Source organism: Lissotriton vulgaris, chromosome 7 (assembly GCF_964263255.1).
Source record: "Lissotriton vulgaris chromosome 7, aLisVul1.2, whole genome shotgun sequence".
Lineage (NCBI taxonomy): Eukaryota > Metazoa > Chordata > Amphibia > Caudata > Salamandridae > Lissotriton > Lissotriton vulgaris.
The window spans coordinates 754,026,115-754,043,562 of record NC_141695.1 but is presented as its reverse complement, the minus strand read 5'-3'; the positions used below and the strand labels follow the sequence as shown (position 1 = coordinate 754,043,562).

Here is a 17,448-nt window from a genome sequence, read left to right as displayed (position 1 = left end):
AGCCTTATAACCAGCCGTAGCGGGCTATACCGGCTATTAAAGGCCCGAGCCGAAGGCGAGGGACTTTCATGAGACAGCGGGACTTTAATAGCCGGTATAGCCCTGCTACGAAGGGCTATAAGGCTATTAGAACATTCTGCTACTAGAGGGCAGAATGTTCTATCAAATTAAACAAATGGTTGTTGAAGCTCGAGGGGATATAAATCCCCTCAAGCTTCGAGAAGCCTTTGTAGAACATTGGAATGTTGCTCTGCGGGTCTTCACCGGCCCGTAGAAGCAGGGTGCACTCCATTGTCTGCAATTGAGCTCCCAACATTCCAATGTTCTAATAGTTGTTAAAAGCCCTGAAAGAGTTCTAGGCCAAGGCTGTAGGCAAGGGCCCATCACGAGGAATAGGGCCGTTAACAGCTGGTACAGCAATCAGCAGATGGGCTATAAGGATGCCTAAAACATTCCACCCACTAAGGGTAGACCAGGGCCTGACTGGCTACCGGGCAGTTGTGTGTGCTGCCGAGCTGGGGGCTGATTTCGTTGATAGGGACCTGCGTGTGAAAAACGAAATTCGTTTTGCTTTTTTTATTTCAATGCGCACGCAGGTCCCCATCAACGAAATAAGCCCCCACCACATAGAAATTAACCCCCAGCTCGGCAGCACACAACTGCCCGGTAGCCAGTCCGGCCCTGGGGTAGAATGTTCTAAATGGACAAGGGAGAAATAGGAAGACAAAAAATGGAATGTTGGAGCTTCAGTCCTATACCAGACATTATAGCCCCCTGGAGCTCTCCGTTGTCTTCAACAGAGCTCTCAACATTCCAATGTTCTAATGAAGATGTATGTGACATATTTGCCCTTTCATAATTTATCACTCCAATAGTGCAGCTCTTCAAGATGTCAAACCTGTGACGGATTCCACCAGTAAGATAATTAAAGAAGTCTAACTTCACGTCCTAAAATCTTGGAACGTCAGACATCACATTAAAAAATCTTACCCATGTAAAAAGCAGCACCACAATTTAGTCCCATCAGTCCTGTCGACATACAACTACCACTTCCCATTGTCACTGGGTAGTACGGAGATCTTCCCATCGCTATCTCCCTTCTTCACAGAAACACTATCCATTGCTCCCCTGAATAGCAGAGTTGTTATATTCTGATGACCTGTGCCTTTACTTGCAAGATGACTCAGTAGGGGTAGAGAGGGGAGTGGGCCTGTGGGTAAATTGGGGTAAATTGTGTGCTTTCCCCCTTGCGTCGTGACATGCCACCTCATGTAATCCACCTTGGCAGGGTACAACTGGCGTGGGCAGACACAAGAGTTCGTTACTTAGGTATCCGCATTTACCACTCACAACAAGATCTATTTGAGGGTCATTTAGAGTGGGCACTAGCATCTCTAAGGTCCCAGACCCAGTTCTGGAAGTGCCTACCATTTGCCCTCACAGGCAAAATTGTCCTCTCTTAGATGAGTGTCCTATCTCCCATTCCAGTGCTAGTTTTTTTGGTTATTGTTTTTGTTTTTATATTTTGAACTTTTTTTCAGTATTACAACAAGGCTTGCAGTTAGGCCTAGGGTTGTTGCTGTAGCTTTTGATACACATTACTAGAGACATTCATACAGAATTAAAGAACAAAATTACTTCTGCCAGCTCATCTTTGCAAACACTACAATAGTCAAGAGAGTCCAAGCGTCACTGTGATACATCAATTAACGTGAATCCCCCGCCTCCGGCCCTCAAGTAACTTACTTTCCAACATACTTTACTCTGGGGCTTTCTGCACGCCCACAGCTTCAGTTCTATGGTGTGCGGTGAAAGGATCCCAAATGTCCGCTGGATTAGCACGCTCAGGCATGAGTTCCCAGTATGTATTAAGCTGTTCTTGACAATATTTGGCATCCAGTATCCATGCAGCTTGGGCTGGTGCTGGTTGCTAGCCCCAATGCATTGCTACTCTGCGCTTTGCTAGTAACAGTAGTATTGCCACCAGCTGGTGGCGTACCATAGGTACATTCTCTATATACCCCAGCAGGTAAGTTACGTGGTGCAGCACCAGAGGAGCCCCCATAATGTCACTGATTGTGTGTGTCTTACACACCTCCCCCCAGATTTTCGCCACCTTTGGGCATTCCCAGGCCCAATGGAGGAACAAAGCGTCCTCCGCAGCACAGCGAGTGCAGTTTGCGGTCTTGCTGGGCCCTATTTTGTGTAGCTGCAGTGGTGTGCAATATAATTTGTTGAGATACTTGAAATGGATCAGCCTGTAGTTGGGGGACAGCCTTTCTGTCTGCCTGAGCAGTACGCCCATCTCTCTTCTGGGAGTTCATCACCCAGTTCCCGCACCCACGCCTCCCTCGCTCGGGAAACATCCTGCAGGGGGTCCGTATTGTAATGGGGTAGAGCCTGGCGACTAGTTTTCTTGGGGACGCGTTAGCATATAGGTGTTCCAGCATCTCCAGTGTCAGGCAGAGGGGGTTTCTGGGAAAGTGTCAAACGTTGCCCTACAAGTTGCCCGCAGTTGGTAATAGAGCAGTGTATCTAGTTCCGTGACCTCCCCTGTGGCAGGATGGGGCAACAAGTCGAGAAACTTTTTCCCCCAGGGAACAAGTCTGCAATCATTTTTATGTCCCATCTCCATGGCCCTGCCTGCCGCCCTTTTATCCGGAGGTACAGTGGATTATCTGATAACTGGGCTGATGGGGCGTGCAGAACCGTAAAACTCACCTGGCGTCGCAGTCCTTCCCACGCCCACCTCACACATTCCACGGCGTCTATTTCACCCTATGGCCCCTTATATCTGCCAAACACGGCCGTCTTCAATGGCAACGGTGCCTCTAGATTAGTTTGCACCGCCAAGTGGGGCTGGAAGTGGGCAGGATACAGCCAGTGATGCTGGTGGCTCGCCTGTGCACTGAGAGCATACGCCTTCCGGTCCGGCGCTCCCATCCCACCCCTCGCTATTGGCTGCGTCAGCACCTCATATCGGACCCTGGGCTGACTGCCCGCCCAGGCCAGTGCCACCAAGTTAGATCATAGTCTTTTAAAAAACCTCGCCGTGCGAGGAATCGGGATGTTTATAAAGAGGCAAAGACATTTAGGCAGGACCACCATCTTCGCTATTGCAATGCGGCCAGCAAGGACAACGGTAGTCTATTCCAGATCTGTATGCACGATTCAAGCCACTCCCAGGCTCAGCCAAAGTTTGCTCTCTAGAGCTCTTCTACATCTCGGCTCAACCAGATTCTCAGACATTTGATGGCTTCAGTGGCCAACTAATAGGGATAGTCTGTAAGGCGGGGGGTTGTCTCAGTGAGCGGTAAAAGTATTGACTTGCTCCAATTGATTTGTGTACCAGAGTACTCTCCAAAACATATAACCTCCCGAGGAATGTTAGTGCAGGGGTCCTGGATATATAGTCTTATGTCCTCAGCATACAGCAACACCACCAGTCCTGAGTAGTGACTCCAATCTTGCGCACCCCGTGGTGTTGCCACAACCTGCCAGCCAGAGGCTCCATGGCAACAGCGGAAAGGAGAGGGGATAGGGGGCAGCCTTGCCTGGTGCCCCTGGTAACCACACATTTTTCCTATATTTGACCGTTGAGGCTCACCCGGGCCACAGGTTGAAAATAAAGGAGCCGTATCTTCTGAATGAAGCTGGGGCTGAATCTCATTCTTGACAAGAGAGTGAATAGGAACGGCCACTCCAGCGTATCAGACGCCTTTGTGGCGTCGAGGAGAGCGGCTAACACCGTTGTGGCGGGGCGAAGGTAGTGCATGACAGAGAAGATGGTTTGCAAGTTGTGCGAAGTCCCTAGTCCCGGTATGAAGTCAGACAGGTCCGGGCGGGCTATTAGGGGCATAAGCAGTTGTAGACGGTTAGCTAGTAGTTTTGCATATATTTGGCATCAATATTTATGAGGGACAGAGTCTAGTATGAGTTACACTGTTCAGGCAGTTTGTCCGGTTTCAAGATTGTTACTATTACGGCCTCGTGGAGCGGCGGTGGGAACAGACCCACCTCCAGTGACTCGTGGTACATTTCAATAAGATGTGGGATAAGCAGGTCTGCCTATTCTTTGTAGGAAGCCCGTCAAAGCCTGGAGCCTTGCTAGCTGGCAGGGCAGCAACAATGCGAGCAATCCCTTCCGGGGATATTGCAGCATCTAAATATTCTCTGTGGCCTACGTGCAACCACAATAGCTCTATAGTGTCATGGCAAGCTTGTATTCGGTTTCATCAGTGGGTTCACTTGTATATAGTTTGGCATAGAAGGGAGACATCACCTCCGGCAATGCATCCGGGGAGGTGACCATTAGGCCGTTGCAGTCTTGTAGTTTCGCAACATAGGTTGCAGCATGTGGTTTGTGCAGTAACCCCGCCTGACTCCTGCCAGGCTGGTCACGCTCCCCATAGTGTCTGGCCTTTGTTTCCTTCCCCAGGTATGTTGCCTCCCTCTCAATTTCCTTCATGTACCCCGATATCATCCTCTGGATATCTGCCAGTGTAGTTGGGTTAGGATTGTCGGCCTGCACAAGCTCTAATTTCCCAATATCGGCCTCTAACCTACTCGGCATGCCCCTTATCACTTGCAGTACCCCCGCCTGTCTCGCAATGCACTCCCCTCCCCCATATCACAAGCTTGAAGGCCTCCCACAGTGTGTAGGTCGACGCCACTGAACTCGTGCCGTTTGTGAAGTAGTCAGTAAAAGCAGTGTGGACTTATCGTGAAACGAGGTGTCGCGTAGATCATGTGGGTGCAGGCGCCAGGAAAACACGTGCGGGGTGTCTGTGGTATTGTCAGTGCCAGGCATACTGGGAAGTGATCAAAGATTGTCCGAAGAGATGGTCTACCGATACCATCCAAGTAGCTACATCTTTGTTCATCAGCCAGTAGTCAATGTGCGACCAGGAACCATAGTGTGTAGAACTACAAGTGCCACTCCTCTGTCCCCCATGTGTGTACCTCTATATATCTACTAGCATATTGTCCTCCACTAAGGCCCTAAGAGCACCCAATGCTTGTGGGTGATGCTGTCTTGCCCCAGAATGGTTTAACTGACTATCTAGTACAACATTGAAGTCTCCACCCACACCACTTCACCAAAGGCAATGCCTGCCATCAGCCTCCAGATCTGCAGGAAAAAATTTCGGTCATCCTGGTTTGGGCATATACCGCCACCGACGTCAGCAGCTGCTGATACAGTCTCCCCATTACGATCACATACCTTCCCTCCTTGTCTATTAATGTTTGTGTAGTGCTCCACGGTAGCCCCTTCCTGAATAGGAGGGTTACGCCTCTATCGTAATTGGAGTGTACAGATGATAATGTCTCGTCACACCATCAGGCTCGGAGTCGGGGTTCAGTGATACCCGTCAAATGTGTCTCTTGAAGCACACATCCACCCCGTCTTGCAGGATAGGCGTGCACTAGTCTAGATTTCTGGTGGTCATTAAGACCACGGACATTCCATGTCAAGCAGGTGACTTTAGTCGTACCAAGCTGTGCGTGTTATGAACATGTAATATTGCGAGGAGGCGAAGAACATTGCGTTAAAGGTGGGAGTTGCAGGCGCACTCTCAAGTGTCTCGTGTGTCTCCAATTTAATACCAAGCACAACTTCATGGCCCGCACCCTGCAATCCCTGTGCCACACCCTGTGACCAGCCCCCCAACCATTGCCCAATTCTAATTGAACATTGTAAAAAAAACTCCCAAAACTGCCCTGCCCTCCCACACCAACCCCCCAATCAGGTCGTGATAGTCCGCTCACCCTCCTCCCTACACCAGTTTATTATAGACTCTCTAAAGTCTTGAGCAAATATCCTGTGGGGGCCTGGCCTCTCCTGGCGATCTCCCCCGCCAACTAGGACAGGGTGGCCAAGACATTATTTTTATCCGACATGCTCTCTATAAGTTATCGTCCAGAATTATGATTGCTCTGCCCCTGGGGGCTTTTTGGCGAACGCCAGTGCAGCCTTAGGGTCTGTAAAAAACTGTGTCTGGGTCCCTCTTTTAAGGCACCATTTTGCACAGTAGACTACGACATTCTATATTTCCTGCTTCTGGATAATCTGCTTGGCAGGGAGAAATTTCTGGCTAGCAGCCTGGAGCCCAAGAGTGAAGTCCGGATAAAAGGACAGCACATTGCCCTGGTGTCTTACCTCCCCCATTTCTCGCACTGAGCGCAGCACGGCGTCTGTCACGATAATTTAGCAGTTTAGCTACAGTTGGGCGAGCCGGTGAGCCTGGGGGAGGCCTGGGCCCTAGTGATCTGTGTGCTCTTTCCAGGATTAAAACCGCAGCTAGGACAATACCAAAGGGTTCACGCAATAGGTCATCAATGTAGTCTTCTATCCACGTAATGCTAGTAGATTCAGGTATTCCTGTTATGCTTAGATTGTTCCTTCTAGAACACGATTCCAGGTCTTCATTTTTGGCTTTAATTAAGTCTAGTACCTTTTCCATCTGTAACAGTTTCTGCTTGTCTTCTGGCAGGGTATCCTCATTGTCAGACACTCTTGCCTCCAGCTGCATGATTTTTTGTGTTGCGTGTCTAACCTGTTTTTTACGCGGTCAGGGCGAGCCGACAGTTAATCTAGCTTGGAGTCGATGGTATTAAGGCTGGTCTTAACCTCCAGAAGATTTGATCTCAGGTCGTCGTCACGGGTGGCATCATTATCCGTTTAGATGGATTGTTCTCCCGCCTCCAGGGGAGGTTCTTTTTGTCGGGTTTGTTCCCTACTGTCGAAAGTTAATTTTGATTGTTTAGCATCAGCTTTCCCCATGTTGTGTACCGGGGGTGGGGGGCACTAGCTGATATCAGCTAGTGGCTTCCCACCTTCGCTATTGCAGGCTCCCTTTTGTAATCAATCGCCGGAGGGGGTGGCAGTTTGTCGACGGTGCGAACTACCCTACCACCTATTGTATCAGCCAGCGCTTTATGGGATCCAAGTGGGGCTTCTAGCGCGCCAATTGTGTAGCTCCATGCAGGGGGTGCAATATCAGCCTCAGGCGGCTTGATTCTGATGCGGAATCCGGGCCTTGCTGGTGATAAGGAGCGAAGTGGCTCAGGCACTTCAAGCCAACCACCCCCTCGTCCATGTTTTATCTGGGCGGTACCAGGCAGGTATTTACATGGGGTAATGGCCCTGTTTTCCCCTGTTGTTTTTTCATCCTGTGCTTAGCGTTTAGTACCGGGGGGCAGTGTGATGCAGCCACGTGATTTAGAACATAACTGGGTGAGAGGTATTAGTGCAGCAATGCCTCCGGTCCCGATGGTGCTGCTCTGGGCCCCTACCCATTGTCCACAGGACAGCCCGCTGAGGGAGGGGTGGGGTGTGAGAGCGGGTAGTCGAGTGAGCAGGTCACCCCCGCCTCGGAGGCACATGCTCCGTCAGAGAAGGGGAAAGGGACCGACGACCCCAGGCCCAGTCCCTGCACATGCCCAGACCTCCGCGGGTTCAGTGCCACCACCACAACGATGCCCCCACCCACCAAGAGCGTTCCCGACCCACTTACCTGGGGGATTCGTGGTCGTCCTCCGCCTCGGCTTCTCTCAACCGCAGCGGCTCTTCCTCACTTGGCACGGCGTCTCGCGTCAGCGGCTGTCAGTCTCAAGGTTCGTTCAGCTGGCACAGTCTTCCTGACCTCTTGCTCATGACCTCTGTGGTTACAGACTGCTGGCTGGAGGCCGCTGTGTCTTCTTCTGGAGTTGCTGCAACTCTGGTACAGCAGCGACCTCAGTGCGGGCCAGAGCGGACCGCGCAGCCCCGATGTGCGGCTGCACGGAGGCCGCGGTCCACCAGTGCAGGTTTTCGCACTCTCCATGCCTCACGGAGCTGGAATAATCGCGGTTCCTTGCTCCCCAGGGCTTCAGGCAGTACAGCAGTTCATCAGGGGACCGAAGGGCGCCCCTGGTCCTCAGGATTGTTTCGGATGTTGAGCTTGGCTGGCAGAGCCCACTCAAGGTGTGGCCATCTTGCAGCCGGCGAAGCCACTCCCCCCAATTCCAGTACTGGTTTGTCAGTGCACCGGCCTACTCGCCCCAAATTGTTTCCTGGGAGTTTGATTCAATGCTCAGGGAATTGCTCTAGGATGACAAGCGGTGGGGAATAGCCCTTAACAAATTACAGTTACAGTGGGCGTGATAGTCTGGGCACTCCTTACTTTGAATCATACTACTTAGCAGTCCACCTCCAATGGGTTTCCCACTGGTTTGCAGGAAAGAATATCTTGAAAACCGACGCTGGTGATGGACTCCTATCACCCTGACATCCTGCAACTCTCACTACCTAATGTTAAACTACATCACTCCTGTTCTTTACAGGTATGGGTGGCCTGTAAAAGCCGCGCCCGGATCTTTCAATTGACACGCTATGTAAGACCATATGCCACCACGATACCCCATCCATGGGCTGCAAAGATTCCCTTTATCTTGCACATCTGAAGACCTGTCTTTCGGGCATGAAAATATAGTTACAGTGGGTAATCTAGCCTCAGATCACCATCTCCTTACATTTGAACAGTTGCATAAGGATTACGCTATCCTTCCAGGCCAGTTCCTTCTTTACGACCTTTGCTCTAGAGTCCCTACAAAGCATCTCTTGCAACAAGCAATTTTGAAACATTCAATATGTGGTACTCCGAGGGCCTATCTTACACAGTCCAAACTGAATCATATATTCCCCTTGGGGCACCTGGTATGCCCTAGATGTCAGTATTCTACTGTTGGTGTTTGGCACATGCTATGAACTAGCTTCCTGTTGGCGCATATGCATGTCTCCCTGACAAACCTCTCCAAGTTTACGACATTAAATACATGGGAAGCAACTTTCCTGGGAATTTACAAGAGGAGGAAGCAATACAAAGTGTCACAAACCTGGCCCTCCTACTGGCAAAGTGCATCCTCACACTGCACTGGAGGGCCACACAACCCCCATCAAACTCACAACGGTACACAGTGCTCCTTTCCTAAGGGAAACAGAGAGCGCTGCCCTGCATTATGAAGAGGCCCGTCGCCTACGCAAAAAGTCCATAGCGGCTTCTGGGATATCATGCTCACCCAATTCCGGGAATTGATCCCACATGAGCCATCAGACCTAATTTATACTCTGCTTCACACTTTACCCACAGATTAGTTTGCACACCTACCATGTCTTATGGTTTCGTCTCTCTGTTGCCCCACAAGCAACTGCCCCTGTTCCCCACATGCATGATCCCCCCCCCTTGTTAGCTTTTGCCAATGCTGCTGTTTCCTTGTCTCCCCCCCTCTTTGCAGATTCCTTGCTTCTTTCTTCTCCCCCCTCTTCTAATAGAGGTTCATACATTTTGTTGTCAAACACGAGGGACTTCAGACACATTGAACATGGCCTGGTTGCAAGCAAGCAGTGTTGCCGTACCTTGTACCTCAGTACATACTATGGCATGATGTCTAGACCTGTATCCTTGAATGTTACTCTAGGGATACAGTGTAGAATGTAACTGTTGTACCTATGAGCAGCATCTATCACAAGATCACTGTCTCTTAATTATACCTGTGAATATTGCTAAAATGTCACACAAACCTCAAACATAGTTTGCAAAACCACATTCGATGTTCTTCTGTATCTTGGACTTAGAGCTCCGAGCAGGGAAGTATCACCCGACTTCCCACTAGAACCAAAGGCTTTCAGCTCTTTGGTACGGGTGTTGGTGGTAAAAACGCCCAAGATGATTATGATAACTGCTGTATACCAGAAAATCCAAAACACACCTTTTTTTTTGTTGTCTCCAAACTGGTGAACTGCTCCCTATTAGCAGGATGATGCGGATAAATTATTCCCTCCTACACAGAATATATTATCATCCAGCAGCATTATACAAATGGAAATTGAGACATTACTCCCCATGTGAGTTATGTATCATGAACAAATTGTGGGTTTATCCATTTGGCATGCCATACACACATATTGGCTGAAGATTTTTAGCACATTACAGACCATTGTGGAGGCTTCTAACTTTAATGTCTTCTAAGGTGACGTTACTGGCATTGCTGGGATGGGTAGAAAAGGTACTGCATCATGTTAGATGTACGGCCTTGGCCTTACTGATAGCCAAGAGACTGGCTGCCCTGCGTTGGGGAAGGGATGCGTCCCTACACTCAGGGAATGGGTGAAAGGACTGGCATACTGCAACAAGCAACTTGAACTTTATGAACAATGGTTGGGTGAAGCCTCCCACCCCACTGATTTTTGGGCACGGTTTAGGCATTACCTAAGAGCAGACAAGAAAGCACCAGTTACAGGAGATTCTGTGATGAACATCCTGTACAACTGATAGAGCGCGCAGTTCTCCCGGGCCACCTGGGTTACCAATTCTTTACACGCACTGGGCCCTGGCGTGCAAATTTTCCAAACACCACACTAATAATTTGGGTGAACCGGGAGAGGATCACTATTTTTCCTCCTGCACGCTGCTATGAGCAATTAAGGTTTGGTTTCACCTCTGCATACCATGTACCTGACTTACCACAGGCACAATTCTTACGACGGACCTGGAGCTATAAGGGAAAATAGTAGACAGGCCTAACATCAGATGCTCTTTATAATCAGTAAATACTTTCCACAATTCTGTAAAATGACCACAGACACCTGAGGATGTTTAAAACTTTATATAAGTTTAGAGAGAATATGACAAGGCAATAAGTGATAGGCAGAATAATGCGTCTAACATCAAAATCAACACCATAAAATGGCTATAGATTAATGCTAAGACCATTTGAGTACATGGGAAAACTAAAAGATAGGAGTTTTTAGAACAAAACTAGTCACTGCAACTTTATACTAGAACATAGGATGTGGATGGGACCTAGAACACGTACTTAACCTAAGTGTTTAAACTATTCTTACTAAGTTCACCGCAATCAGGCTAAAGGTAAGGGGAAAATTGGAACATACTAATACAATATAACAGTTGGTAATTTCCTAAAGGAGGGGAGAGAAGGGAACAATTCTAAAACAATTGCATATAACTCGTTCTCAAGGTGATAGAGCAATATCATAGGCAAGAGTGCTTTATTAAGAAATATAATGAGAGGAGAGGGAGAGAGAGAGAGAGAGACGCAAACCCACAGGTTAATATTTACCTAGGTCTGAGAGACGACTAACCCTGGCCACGGGTCAGTTGGAAGGACGGGGACAAGGACCCTCAGGAAGGAATGCCAGAATGCGAGCAGGTACAGCTCACGGACCGTAAGGACAGGATACCCCTCGGGATTTGAGATCAGGACTGGGCTCACCAAGGTACGACCAACACCCACAGCTTCAGAAGCAACGCCAGCGTTACCCCTTTCTGCAAGTAATCCGCCAGTAACCCCGATTGGGTTTTCGAATTTCCCAGCAAAGTGCTTCGCCAGCACTTAGGATTATTTCCACCCCTTAGGAGTTTGTGGAAAGTATGGACAGAGTGCTCCGCAGCACTTCAGATTGAGCACCTATAGAGTTCGTAGGGTCAGTGACAGGTCTGCTACTCGGACAAGTCGGACAATTTTCCTAAGCTAAACTAGGGCAGTTATACTGTTTTGGGGTCCCTCAGACCACCCACTAATGTTGCAAGTGACAGTTTCCCACATTATGATTGGTCAGGAGAGGTGGTGTGGTCATTACCACCTCCTAGAATTCAACTTTCTCATCCAAATATTAAAATTTTCCTACCCGCCCCTTGGGTTCATGTTCCCATGCATAGAATACAATAGAAAATCTGAGTGCACAAGACATTGCAACAAAATCAGTTATTCTCAAGGTGAGTGTCCTCATCTTGTGCTGGGTTTTTCAGGCGCATTTGGCTTCTGGGGCCAGCTGGCTGGTTTCAGCTTCTGCGCAGTTAGGACTTTCCCCGGTCACCTGACAGGGTTCAGAGGAGCCTCAGCATGGCGTCGCTCATGTATGCCCCAGCCCACAAAGACGCGGTACATGAAAAGTAAGCGAGAACGAATTAAAATCACATATAAAAATGATCACACTGTATACCATGATAAAATACTAACCAACCCTTATTTTATAATGACTATAGCATTATTGTTTAGTGCGGAAAAACAGATAGGCTAAAGCAGCGGTAGCAAGCGGAGAGCATGGTGAGAGACAAGCGGCCATGTTTGCAACAGTGCGCATGAGCACAAACTCCCTCCAGAATGCGAGTGCGTCACATCACATGGGTATGACCGACGCATGCGCAGACTGAATTACAGCGAAGCAGCCGATTTTAGTGCAAGCTTCGTTAGTATGAGAAAAGACATACAAGCAAGCATCCTGGGGACACCCGCGTGTTTGGAAAAACATTCAATAAATGACGAACAATAGTGTTAATATGATTATACGGTTTAGGCAAGGGTTTTGTATGAGAGCAGGGCGCTTGCACGCGAATCCCAGCTCCATCAATCCCCTCTTTGATGATATTTACTATCATCACCACATAGACGGAAACAGATGCCAACTTTTCTCATTCATCCATATCACTCATCTGGATTTCAACAAATTTATCGTTGAGTTTTCTTGCAGCTTCTCTATGAGAGTGGTGATTTTTCACTTTTTTGTAAATTTCACTCTTTAACTCCTCTAATTCTAAATCATCAATATTTCTTTTCACCCCCCTCTTATTTACAGTATATTTCTTTTTGCACCTCTGGCATTTGCAGCAGATAAAAATGATTAATACAACTGCACCTATTATAACTATTGGCATCATTATTTTCCACAAAAGACTTCTACCTAGGTTAGTAAACCAACTACCTATAGAGGAGAGACCTCCAGTCAGTCTCGTCCAGGCACTGTCAACCTCCAATGGTTTGAGTTCTTTTTCCAAATTAGTTATGTTTTTCATATATTGTTTTAGTTCGATACTTTTATCAGGAATGTAAGTGCAACAATGTTGCGCTTTCAGCATTCTACAGACTCTGCCCTCTTTTGCTAATAGGGTGTCAAGGGCAAGACGGTTTTGCAAAACCATTGATCTGATCGCAACCATTTCAGTATTGACCAGCAGGAATCCAGCAGCAGTGTCCGTTGATAACCGGTCCACTACTGTAGACAATTTGCATATTCTATGAGTGTTCAGAACTACCCCCATTCCAGGTATCAGTGCACTAAAAATATCACCTATAATTTCACCTACACTTTCACGTTTACTACGCACTAAGCCATTAGTTTCTTCATCGCTTCCAGCTGCATTATTCACATGGTATATTTTCGGGAAAACAATGCCAAAGTAGCAGCTTCCATACCAGTGATCCGGCAATTTGAAATAAGCCTTGTTCCCACATATATAATATATTCCGGGGAACACAGGTTCTGACCCATTTTTGAAACCCCAACCTCCAATTACCTTGTAATTATGTTCACACTCGCTGGAACCGATGAATACATTGTTATAGTACTCTGTCTTTTCCCTATGAATACAAAGTTTCCCCTTTCGTTCAAAATCCAGCAACAAGGCAGGACTAGCTTCGCCTTGCGAGGTGTTATCCAAGTGCTCAGCCCACCTAGGGACTCTATCCTTTTCGTCATGTGCCTTCTTCTGAAACTTTTCTCTCCTTCTGTCTGCCATCTTTATAAACATCTTTTCCTGCTCTTGCAGAGAACAGGTTAGATTATCTTCTCTTGCTTTATCTAAATCTATGTTACCTATAGTCAGGAAATATTCTCCCATATAGCGGGTCACGTCACTTGTAGTATGTACACGATTCAGGTGTCCTCTAATAGGAAGTTCAGAAAATACTACATCATCATTTGAATAATAGTACTGTAAAGTGCTTCTATAAAACAAGCTAGCTAATATACTACAGGAGATTCCATAGGTCAAAGGTAGATGGTGGTATGTCACACCTTCAGCCACTGAAGTTGGCAGCTTCATGCAGACATAACAGTCCTCTATTTCCATAGCTTCTACGTAATGCACTAACAAGTTAGCAAAAACATTTAGATGCGTCCTGTTTCTCATTTTGTGAAAATGTAGTCCATCCTCATCTGGTGCTTCTAAATTAGGTCGAGTGTGTGTCAGTCCTACTCGTTTGTCGCGTCTTTCTAGGCTTCGTGGTGTTTCTGCAGTCTGTACAAGCCCTACGTCTACTGCTTCGGGTTCAGTAGGGGACAAGTTAGGATTTTTACTTATCATAAAAGGTAGAAAAACTGTTAGTCCTATCCACATTACTATTAACATGGCTACACTACACAAGCATATTTTACAACAGGTTTTAAGACACCCACACCGGGATCTCCCAGAGACATTCGGATCAGACATATTTAGCTTACAGGTGGCTTTTGCTACCCCTCTTCGTTTCTTTGCACCAAAGGCTCACTTCGGGGCTCTCTCAAGGAGGGTCTTCGTCCGAACTCCGATCAGCAATGGACTCGTTGTCACTGTTGCCACTGTGGTGTGGCTCGTCAATTTCCTCCAACACAAAGTACGTCCACTCAGGGCTCCGATACAGTCGGTTCTGTTTCTTTATTCTGTCGCTCTTTCTTAGCGATTTGCCTTGGGCTGCCTTTCTTCGCTTTCAGCCCTTTTTCTGTCTTTTAGTTTTTCTTCGACTGTTTTTAGTCTGAGCCTCAGTCTCTTGACGTATCGGGGTGCACTTCTGCCTCCGTGCCTCCCAGTAGTTGAGGAAACTTGGCCTTCTTCGTGCACTCTCTTTACTTTTTGTTGTGGCACCTCTGTTTCCCTGCCTGTCTGACTAGTTCCAGGTCTTTCGTCTATTTCTTCTGCCTGGCCCCTATTCTGTCCCTGCTCAGATTCGAATCGTACTCGCTTTTTATTTTTTGTTATTTTTGTTTCCGTTGTCTGAGCACTTTGATCTAGTTCTATCTGTTCCTGTTCATGCTCTTCGATCTCTTCGTTTTCTTCTGCATGAACGTCAGCTCTAATTTCTAACTGTCCCTTTCCCACTTCTGGAGTTTCAGGAGAAGTTTCGATGTCTTGATCTGACCCTACTTGGCCTACGTCCTGATCAGGTGTGTTGTGGCTTTCGTTGACCTGACCTTCTTCTTCTATTTCTAACTCACCTGGACTATCCCACTCACTGTCTAAGTAGGAATATTTCCGGGTTCGTATTGGATCATGAACCTGGTCGTCGGCGGGGTACCATTCAACGTCTCGACTTGTGCTCGGCAGTTCAATGTCAGCTAGCTCCGGACTCTCCTCCTCGGAAGCTTCTTCAGCTGAGCTGCCTTCAGCTCCAGTCGCGTTTTCTCCAGATACCCGCTTTGTGTGGCTGGCGTGGATCCACTTCGGTACACCAGCGCACTTTACAGCAGTTGTAGTGACGAGGATCACTTGTCGTGGCTTTCCCCACCTCGGTTTCAGGCAACTGCTCCGGGTGTGTTTCTTTAACGCCACCCAATCTCCTGGTTGCAGTTTATGTGCCGGAGTCTTTGGCCACTCGTCTTCAGTCTCTCCGATCTGCTGAGAGAGAGAGCGCACTTGGTCACCCAGCTGCTTGCAGTATTCTAATACCATATCATCAGAAATGCTTAGCAGTTTGTGTCCGGGCACCCAAGCCTGTCGCATCACTCTTCCCATCAACACTTCATGGGGACTTAGGCCAGTTTTTCTGTTTGGGATACTTCTCAGACTCATCAGCACAAGGGGTAAAGCCTCTATCCAGTTCATCTTTGTGGAATCACACATTTTGGCCAATCTGGATTTCAGGGTGCCATTTATTTGTTCCACTACCCCAGAAGCCTCTGGATGGTAGGCACAGTGCAATCTTTGCTTCATTTTGAAGGCTTTACAGAGTTCCTCTAAGACATCGTTGGCAAAATGCCCACCTTGGTCCGTTTCGATTGTCTCTGGAATTCCGTACCTAGGTATCAACTCCCTGAGCAATAACTTGGCTGTGGTGAGAGCATCATTTTTCTTAGCTGGATATGCTTCCACCCACCTGGAGAATAGGCAAACTATGACTAGGATATATCTATACCCTTTACATTTAGGCATGGTTATGAAGTCTGCCTGCATCCTGACAAAGGGACCTATTGCCTTTCCAACTGTACTTTGTTCTACTACAGTCTTTTTCCCTGCATTAAATTGCTGACACACTAGGCACCTCTGGCAAAGCCTTTCCGCCTGGTTCCTGAATTTTGAATTACAGAACACCTTGTCAAACACCCGACACATTGCGTCCCTTCCCATATGTGTTGGTTCATGTATCATTCTGATCATGGGGTCAATCAAACTATCAGGCAGTACAGGCACCCCAGTCGAGTTTACCACCACACCATCATCTCTCAGTTTGCATCCATTTGCTGCCCACCTTCCTTTTTCCTGCCTGTCTGTCGCCTGTTGCAAATCCTTTAATTCTTCCCACGTTGACACATTCTCAAACAACATAAGTTGGCAGCTGGTTCCATCCCACAACGCAATTTGGAGTGACATATGGTATCGGGCACAAAACTGTGCAATTTGGTCAGCGTACCTATTACCGGCAGTCACATCATCATTTCCAGATTTGTGAGCCGCACACTTGACCACAGCCAATTCTTTGGGCAATTGGATAGCTTCCAGTAAGTTATGCACCACCTTTCCATTTCTGATAGGAGTGCCTGAGGACGTCATGAATTCTCTTTGCAGCCACAACTGGCCGAAGTCATGAACAACCCCAAAACAATACTGGCTGTCTGTGTAAACAGTTATTCTCTTGTTCTTACCCCTCTTACATGCTCTGGTTAACGCGATGAGCTCTGCCACTTGTGCAGATTTCACCTCGCTCATGTAAGATGCTTCTATTGTTTCTGTCAATGTAACCACAGCATAGGCAGCACTTAGGCTCCCACTTTCATGTCTTGAACACGAGCCATCCACGAACATTGTCTTATCCCCATCAAGTAACGCTATTTCACGGATGTCAGGACGGGGCTTGGTACTGAACTCAGTTAGATCGATGCAATTATGCTCCCCTTCCTCTTCAATTTCTACATCCAGGGGGATAGGTAACAATGTCGCAGGGTTTAGTACATTGCACCGGGAAATAGTGACATTCTCGGCACCAATCAAAATTCTCTCATACTTAGTCAGCCGACTAGGTGTGAGGTACTGGGTCTTAGTTCTAGTCAATAGGATAACAACAGAATGAGGAACATATACAGTGACATGATGTCCCATGACAATGTTCTCACTCTGTTCCAAACTGACGCAAGTAGCAGCAACTGCTTTCAAGCATCCAGGTAATCCAGCCGCCACCGGATCTAGGGTGGCCGAAAAGTAGGCCACTGGTCTTCTAACTAGTCCGTGCTCCTGGGTCAGGACTGAAAGAGCACAATTCTCTCTTGTGTCAAAGAATAGCTCAAAGTGCTTGGTGTAGTCAGGCATACCCAGTGCAGGAGCAGAACATAGACAGTTTCTCAGAGTCACCCAAGCGTTCATGCTCTCACTGTCCCAACTGACGGGGTCTTCTACGCCTTTCTTCGTCATATTTATCAGG

The 17,448-nt window shown here is 47.7% G+C and overlaps 1 protein-coding gene across 2 annotated transcripts in view; it reads left to right on the top strand.

Annotated features, from left to right (window-relative positions):
* The window catches only part of SLC39A11 (solute carrier family 39 member 11), a 2,411,801-nt gene that overhangs the window by 156,627 nt on the left and 2,237,726 nt on the right, over positions 1-17,448 (top strand). The window lies entirely within an intron of this gene.